The following is a 9,030-nucleotide window of genomic DNA, read 5'->3' as shown; positions in this document are numbered from 1 at the left end:
TCTCTGGGTAGGGGGGAATGCAAGACAGGGTATCAGACAGCACACAGAGCATTGCACAACAGGGCAGGGAGAGACAGTTGTGACCACAAAGAACCAGGGATGCCCCATTCCAAAATATGTAATGAGATCTTGAGGGTCTGTTTTTCAGCACTAAGAGCAGCAAGCAAAGACCTAATCTGTGTGTAACTACTGTGACTGCCTGCATAGATTTGGGGATTTGAAGGTGCTGTAGCAGTAAGTGTGCCTGCAGTTGCACATATTCCAAGGCACCTAAGCTTTGAAAATCAGGCCTTTGCCGTCCAGGTAGAGGAGACAAGACTTCATCTTTTTAAATATCCCATCTGAAAAATCCACACGGCATGCACTCAACTTACTGTATCTACTTCAGGCTGGAAACGGGCTGAGTCCCCCTACCGTGGTTGGTGCCTGAGGTTTCATGGAGTCTAGGAATCCAGCTCTGATGCTGAGACCACCAAGCTCCATCCTGGAGAAAGATCTTCCTCCTCTCACCGGAGTAATGTTCAGGCAAGAGGCCCAATCCTGCACCCACTGAGGTCAATGGATATTTTGCCATTGACTTCTAATGAGAGCAGCAAATGAATACATCTCTGTAACAATGCCAGGGTCAGCTCTCCTCCAGGAAAACCAGGTGGGAGGAATTCTCGGCAAGAGTCCCCTCACAGTGTTTCCTATCAGATTACTCCATCGTGGGTTTCTATCCCCCCTCCTCCTACAGCATATGCGGGTGGTTCCTTCCACCCTCGGGACCAGCAACTCCCTTGACAGGCACCAGAAGTAAAGGGCCACTGCTGCAGTCTCTGTTCCTCTGCACTTCCTCCTGGCCCCCTGCTGCTCTTCCCTGGCTCCGTCAGCAGCTTCCCCTAGCACCCTGAGCAGAAGGCATCCCATTCAGAAAGGAATGTTGTCCTAGGTATGTCATGTTCTGAGCAGAGTTCCCACGAGGGAGGGAGGGATGAAGGGTGTGTGTGTGTGTGTGTTTCCCCACCTCTACTTCAGACCCTCCCACCCCACTGTGTACAGATCCTCAGACCTAAGAAGGGTTCTCTGCAAGGCCCGGGGTAGTGTGGGGACAGGTGTGATGATCCCTTCACAGCGATTCCCTCTGTATGGAGAGCTGGGGTGCCTAATTGTCTTAATCCCTGCGAACAGGCTGTACTTGCTAATCGTGCATGTGTCACTCTGCATTAAATCAGCTAGGGACATGAGTCTCCCTTGGGAGCTGTTTGCTGTGATGTGAGTAACCTCTATCAGCTAAAGCCCTCCTGCAGTGGAAGTTTTTAAACAATGCTGTGTGTTCTCTCCTGCCAGTAGCCAGCAGGGCAATGAGGGTGTTCTTTCCACGGTCACTTGCTGCTCTAGACCAGCACTTTTCAAACTTCATTGCACCGTGACCCCCTTCTGACAACAAAAATTACTACAGGACCCTAGGAGGGTCATGGAGGGCCAGAGCAGGGGGAAAGGAGGGCCAAGCCAAAGCCCAAGCTAATCTCTGGCTGAGTTACTGAACTCTTCAAATCATGGTTTAGAGACTTCAAGTTACAGAGATGCCACCATTTACTCTAGTTCAAATCAGCAAGTGACCTATGTTCCAGGCTGCAGAGGAAGGTGAAAACCCTCCAGGGTCTCTGGCAATCTGGCTTGGGGTAAAATTCCTGGTCAACCCCAAATATGGTGATCAGTTAGCATGTGGGGGAGACCCACAATCCAGCCACCTGGTAAAGAATTCCAATAACCCAGAGCCCTCTCCATGTAGTGTCTCCTTTCTAGCCGTTGGAGATATTTGCCAATAGCAGATGTGGCTGTGCCAATGTAGGCAACCTAATCATCTGTGACCGGTGCCTTTTGAGTATTAAATACACTGCAGAATCCTTGGGCTTGAACTACTACGGCACCTCCTTTGAGTACCATTGCAGCCAGTACAAAGGACTCTGGGCATTAAAAACACCCACTGTACCCAAGCAGTGAGAGGATCCCTTTAAAACTGAGGAAATGACAGTAAGAGGGCTGCTGAATTGGGTGGGTGACAGGGAAGAAGGGAGCAAGGAGTGATTGATTCAGGAAGGCATCAAATCCCATCTCCACCTACCAGACTGGAGGGCATCCACATTGAGCCCCCATGTCTATTAGACACACCAAACCATGACACAAACCTGCAGGCAATGAGAACGAGCCCACGTGCACTGCTACTTGGTGGCTTCTGCAGCAACCTCAGCTCCCACGTTTGAGACTTTTCTAGCGTCAGTGCTGTAAGTTGTAGATTCCCTAGGGGAGCAATGGCAGCGAGCTCTTAAAATAGGGGGATTTGAAGGCCTTCGTGAGCTAAACTCTTGAGGTAAACAGCTCACAGCCATGATAGCTTTGCTTTTGCATGGCAATGTCATACCAAAAGCAAAGGTGGGTGAAAGAAGCCCAACTGCTCCCTCTGCTGCTCATACCCAATATCTCATGGAGTCATGGCAGGTTTTTTTTTCATGCAACATATCTGGCTTTAAAAGGGGCACTTTTCATCCATGTGCCTTTTTAAATGTAGCTGTCTCACTATCACTTGTAACACCTTGGAAATACATTCTGAAATAAGATTAAATTAGAAAAAAAAATTAGACACTTGTGGACAACATCATTCTAGCAAGAATTATAGCAACACCTTCTGAAAAAGAAAAAAAATTGTTGAAAAACATTTGTGCTTTTTTGCATTTTTTCTGCCAACTCCATTCTTCAGTCCTTGCTCTTTGCTGAGGAAGGTGCCAACCAGTGCCAACTGCGGTTGTTTAGGTTACGTGAAGGCTCTTGGAATAGACTCTATGTAACATAGTGACACCACCAAATTCTGACGTGTAGGCCACTGAACAACCTTCTGATGGTTGGGCAGATCTTTGGGTATGGCTTAGCTCTGCTCAGCGCTGGAATCTGGGTGGGATAAGAGTTGCCATGTGACAGCTTTACGCTCCTCCAATCCGAGTGGCTGCCATTGGCCAGTTCAGCCCCCCATGCAAGGCAACTCTAACCTTCAATAGCGAGTAAGCCCCCCAAAGGGTGGTTACACCAGCAAGCAATTACTAAACGCTACTGCCATGCCCTCTTCCAACCCTAGCACCACACTTCTACTCCGGGGAGGCTGGGAGAGGGTGGTTTAAAGCCAATTATACCCGCTCTGCACCAGGGAAACGTTGGAGAAAATTTCAACTGCCAGGCAGATTTCCAGCCCCTGTCAAGAGTGGAGCAAAGGGGGTGGAGCACGGGTGAGAATCTGGCCTTGTCAGTAATTACTAAGGTGAGCCTTTCTGCTGAGCTTGCCAACAGCAGGCAGGGCAATCAATGTCCACTGGGAGCGTGATATTCTGTTTGTATGGATACTTATCCATTAGGAACAGGATTGAGACCCAATCAACTCATTTCACACAAGCACAGAGCCAGCAATGGTTTTACCCTCTAAAAGGCAGAACTACCGTTCATTACTGAAAACATTGCCCCCTCCCTCTCCTCTTCCCAAAATGAAGGTTCCTCTCCATTAACAATTTCATCTATGTGTAAGCAGAGTCAGGATGAGCTCTACCCTGACATCTGGTGGTGAATTATGGCAAGTATGGAAAAGAATTTCAGGGGCTGATCTTGTTTGCATAGGCACACCTACCCCGCCTAGCACGAGTCCACGGCAGCCTGAAATGGTCACTTTGACAGCTGTGGGATCCCCAATTTCTCTGTTATTGGGGCAGGAGGAATAATGTGTTGTTACTCTGATTATGTGAATGAAGGACTATGAAACTGTTTTATGACAGAGGGTCTCACTATCAACTATGTAGCACTTGCTAGACAAGGGACATGGGTTCCAAAACCCATTGAAAGGAGAGAGGTTGGGGATTGGTATGTGTACCTGATGGTATGGCCCCCTTCTGAGGCTGTGGAACACCAATTGCACCGTCTCCTCTCTTCATTGTTGAAGAGCAGAACTAATTTTGATTCCATCAGGAGTCTATCTAGAGGCTGCTAAGCTGAATTCACTTTGGGCCAATGGTGTATCAGCACTGGGGCTCCCCTACTACAAGCTGAAATCACTAAAAGAACTAAACTTACTGAGCTGAATGCTATGTTAACTAGTGGGGGAGCCTGAAGATCTATCGCTAAGTGGCTGGCAGTTTGCAGCATGGTTGGAGCAGCCCACGGAACAGTGAGCGGAGCGGAGTGGAGCTGAGCGGTTTGTGGGACGGTTGGAGCAGCCCATGGAACAGCGAGCCAAGGCTGCTCCAGTCGTGGTGCAGTCGTGGTGAAGGCTGCAGCAGAACTTCACAGAGAGGCAGGGCAGTTGGCTCTGGCCCACGTAAGGTGCCCCTTAACACCCTGTGTGCCCCCCTCCCCCCTATTTCCACCCAGCTCGGGGGGTAAAACTCTGCAGATAAACTTTTGAACTCTGGGGCGGCACTGACCAGGGACAGAGACTTTTGGGTTGTGGGACTTTGGGGTGACTGGACTTAAGACCCTAAGGAGAAAAGGACATTGCTGTGGAAGCAGGGAAAGAATTAACAAGGATTTGAAGGGGATTTTAATGCATGTCAGTCAGTTAGCAAGAGTTAGGCCAGCTGTAACCCTAATGACGTGAGACTTGTAGAAGCAAGGATAGTGTGAGGCGAGAGGAAAAGAACTGTGTAAAAAGTTATTACGACCTTGTACTGATAACCAAATATGCAGGCTTGTGTCTTCTAGGAGTGAGACAAATAAGATAGTAGAATGGCTTATGTATAAACAAAATGCAGTTGTTGCTCATTATTGTCTGTATTATTGCTAGTTATTGTCTGTATAAATGCTTGCTGTAATTGTTTACCAGTTGAGAGACCTGTCCGGGACTGGGGCAATCCTGTGTCCTAGGGCACTCCCTCCCTCTATTGTAATTACTAGAGAAAGAATAAAGTATTTGATTTTGCTGCACCTAAAGAAAAAGCGAGAACTGAGTTTTTCTCCGACATTGCCAAAACCTACTTGGTGGGTCTTTTGCTCATGGTTTATGTTATGAATCCAGTTTGTGGTGTTTCCCCAATATGATGCCACATTGTTTCCCTCCTTTATTAAAAGGATTTTACTATGCTCAGACTCTGTACTTGCGAGAAAGGAAGTATTGCCTCCTAGAGGTGCCCGGGGGGGGGTGGTATGTAATTGTCCCAGGTCACTGAGTGGGAGCTTGAGCCGGTTTTGCATTGCCTTATTGGCTGCTGTGGCAGGGGAGAGACTCCCCTCCTTCCCAGCCTCAGCTCTGTGGCTGCTGTGGCAGGGGAGAGACCCCCCTCCTTCCCAGCCCCAGCTCGGGGGCTGCTGTAGTGGGGGACATGGGCACCAACTTATATGGGCTCGTGGAGCTAAAGCCCCAGGAATATTCAAAATCAGGGGCTCTGCTCCACCAATATTTGGAGCTAGGTTTCGCCCCTTTAAATCCCAGCCGCCGCCGGGAATCAGAGGGCTCTGGGCTGCCCGCTGCTGCGGGGAGCCCGGAGCCTTTTAAATCCCAGCCGCGGCCAGGAATCAGAGGGCTCTGGGCTGCCTGCAACAGGAGCCCAGAGCCCTTTAAATCTCAGCCGCGGCTGGGAATCGGAGGGCTCTGGGCTGCCCGCAGGGGCAGAGAGCCCAGAGCCCTTTGAATCCCAGCCGCGGCGGCTGGGATTTAAAGGGCTCAGGGCTCCCCGTGGCTGCCAGCAGCTCAGAGCCCTTTGAATCCCAGCCCCTGGCTGCTGATTGCCCCCTCCCCGGACTCCCACCCCCTATCTAAGCACCACTGGTCCTTGTCCCCCGTTACCCCCTCCCGAGACCCCTGCCCCTAACTGCCCCTTGGGACCCCAGCCCCTATCTAAGCCTCCCTTCTCCTTGTCCCCAACTGCCCCCTCCTGAGACCCCACCCAACTTCCCACCAGGACCCCACCCCCTACCTGTCCCCTGATAAACCCCCTGGACTCCCATGCCTATCCAATTGCTGCCTGTCCCCTGACTGCCCCTCTGAACCTCTGCCCCATCCAACCCCCCCTGCTCCTTGTCCCTTGACTGGCCCCTGGAACCCCCTACCCCTTCTCCAACCTTGTAATCTTGTGGCACTGACGCGTTGTAGCTTCATTTTATATCGGCTTACAGGGCGGGAGTGTGGGGGGGGGCACCACCATTTTGGGCCCCACCAAAAATTATACAAACCTGCCGCCTATGGTGGGGGAGAGAGGGCACATCCATTGCATTAGAAAGGTAAGACTACTGATATTAAAATATGAGTTGTGTGCTTTTATTTGTAGAACAAAAAAAGTTTATTGTTTTTTTAATATAGCACCTTTATCCAAAGCGCTTTACAATAGTTAGCTAACAGTACAAACAACATTTGGAAAGATCATTAAGTGGTCCGCCGAGACTCTCAGCGATTTTCAAGTGGTCTGCGGGGAGAGAAAAAAGTGAGAACCACTGCTCTACAGGATACCAACATTCCTATTGATTTCAATGGGATCAGGTTCAAACCCTTTAACCAAATGCCAGGGACTAGCATCCTTCTCTGAGATTCTGGGTATTTCTCCCAACTACAGGATACAGGTTAACAGGCCCCAGGACAGCATAGTCCCTGCTGTGCTATATGTAGAGCATGTTGCTGCATTGTTACAAATGGTTCAGAGCCCCTTGGATTGGTGTAAACGTCTCTTTTGCCAGCCAGCCCAAGTAGAGTGGAGAGCACTGTTGCGCAGAGGGCTGAACTCTGTCCGAGGTAATAAAAGCCAGCTCAAACTGTTGCATAAAATTGTTCAGAAAACAGTACAAAAGGGAGAGAGAAAGATGGGATTGGTCCAAATGAAAAAGGCTGCTGATGCCGCCCCACGACTGTAGTAAGGTAAATAAGAGGATAATGAACCCAAATGGATGTGCTGGAAATTAGACCTAATTGGTGGACAAAATAATGAGGTTATTCTACTCACCATTCCCTTTTGAGGTCCTTTAAAAAAGACTTTGGCGGGAGGTCAGAACACCGGGAACAGCTGGACTGAAAGGAGCAAGTTTCACCCTCATGGCTGCCATCCCCATATCTCCTGGGATCCATCACAACATGGTTGGGACGTCATCAGACGAATCCTGAGAAATGCTCTGAGCAGTTCAGGACAGAGAAAGGGAATCACTGGCATTGCCAAAGCTGATGGAGGTGGCAAAGTCCTGAACAAGCCTGAAATGTGAGACTTGGGTTCCTGCTGTCGCCACCCACCCCTTCCTTGCTCCCCACTGTCATTTCTTTCCCAACCTTATTTCTTCTCTAACCCCCCTCCCCTCTCTCTTTTTGCCTCTTGTTTAATAAGACTCAGGGTTTGCCTGAGACTCTGTCTCTTTCACAACACTGCTGTGGACCAGAACTAGGCAGCCTGAGACTGGTGTAGGTTTGCCAGGTCTCAGAGTGGCTGAGAAGACTATGTGCCGTGCCTGTGTTTCTCCAGCAGTGAGGCTGCAAGTGAGAGTCAACCCCAGAGACACAAGCTGCACTGTCTGCCTTTGCTGTTCTTGTCTCTTCCCCTTTGTGTGGGGTTGTCTCATGTTGTCATCAAGGAAATGGGCTCATGCTTTAACAACAACAGCACCAGCCCATTGCAACTACATTTTCCCCCTTTTTTCCAAAAACGGAAGTTAGAGGCCTAAATACCTTTGAAGATCTGGGTGGTATTGCCATCTTTACCATTTAAAGACTGTTTTTTCCTTATAAAAAACTCGCCAGTTGAAGGGAAGGGGATACTGTTTAAATAAAAGCCTTAATTAATGCTTTACATTTCAAATGCTACAGCTGTTTTCCCTTCTTTTTCTGTATCTTTAATAAAAGGTTATCAAAAAGGTAATGGTGGTTGTTGCCATGGGAATAAGCAGGCTAAGAGCTCTGTACTGGAAACCCTGTTTCACTGTTCAGTGTTGCACAGTGACAGGGTCACGTTAACATCTTTGACCCGCTAGGTCCATTTATTCTATTTATCTAAATTAACACAACAGCACTTACACTGGATGCCTGCCTAATATGGCTCAGCGGTTTTGCAATAGCTGTAAAACAACTGAACAAGAATTAGGAAGTAAACATGACTGGATATTTGCGTGTTTTCCTCTTAGCTGCCCATCACCCCTTCCCTAGCACATGTAGAGAATTTAACTTTGTAGGCTGAATCTTTCTTTCCTCCCCCTGCAAGAATTTTACTTTCTACATCATCATAGTGTCTCAACACATCATAGAATATCAGGGTTGGAAGGGACCTCAGGACGTCATTAGTCCAACCCCCTGCCCAAAGCAGGACCAATCCCCAACTAAATCATCCCAGCCAGGGCTTTGTTAAGCTAGGCCTTAAAAACCTCTAAGGAAGGAGATTCCACCACCTCCCTAGGTAACCCATTTCAGTGCTTCACCACTCTCCTAGTGAAATAGTTTTTCCTATTTTCCAACCTAAACCTCCCTCACTGCAACTTGAGACCATTACTCCTTGTTCTGTCATCAGGTACCACTGAGAACAGTCTAGATCCATCCTCTTTGGAACCCCCCTTCAGGTAGTTGAAAGCAGCTATCAAATCCCCCCTCATTCTTCTCTTCTGCAGCCTAAACAATCCCAGTTCCCTCAGCCTCTCCTCATAAGTGATGTGTTCCAGCCCCCTAATCATTTTTGTTGCTCTCCACTGGACTCTTTCCAATTTTTCCACATCCTTCTTGTAGTGTGGGGCCCAAAACTAGAGACTAGACCAGAGGTGGGCAAACTATGGCCCGCGGGCCACATCCGGCCCACGGGACCCTTCTACCTGGCCCCTAAGCTCCTGGCCTGGGAGGCTTGCCCCCTGCCCCTCCCCTGCTGTTCCCTCTTCCCCCACAGCCTCAGCTCGCTCCACCGCCGGCGCAATGCTCTGGGCGGCAGGGCTGCAAGCTTCTGGGGCAGCTGCAGAGCCTGGCCTGACCTGGTGCTCTGTGCTGTGCGGTGGCAATGGTGTGGCTGGCTTCAGCTGGGTGGCACGGCTGTAGCGCCGCCAGCCACCGGTGCTCCAAGCAGT

The sequence above is a fragment of the Mauremys reevesii genome, linkage group 3 (assembly GCF_016161935.1).
Source record: "Mauremys reevesii isolate NIE-2019 linkage group 3, ASM1616193v1, whole genome shotgun sequence".
In the NCBI taxonomy this organism is placed as follows: Eukaryota; Metazoa; Chordata; order Testudines; family Geoemydidae; genus Mauremys; species Mauremys reevesii.
This window is presented reverse-complemented; position numbering follows the sequence as displayed.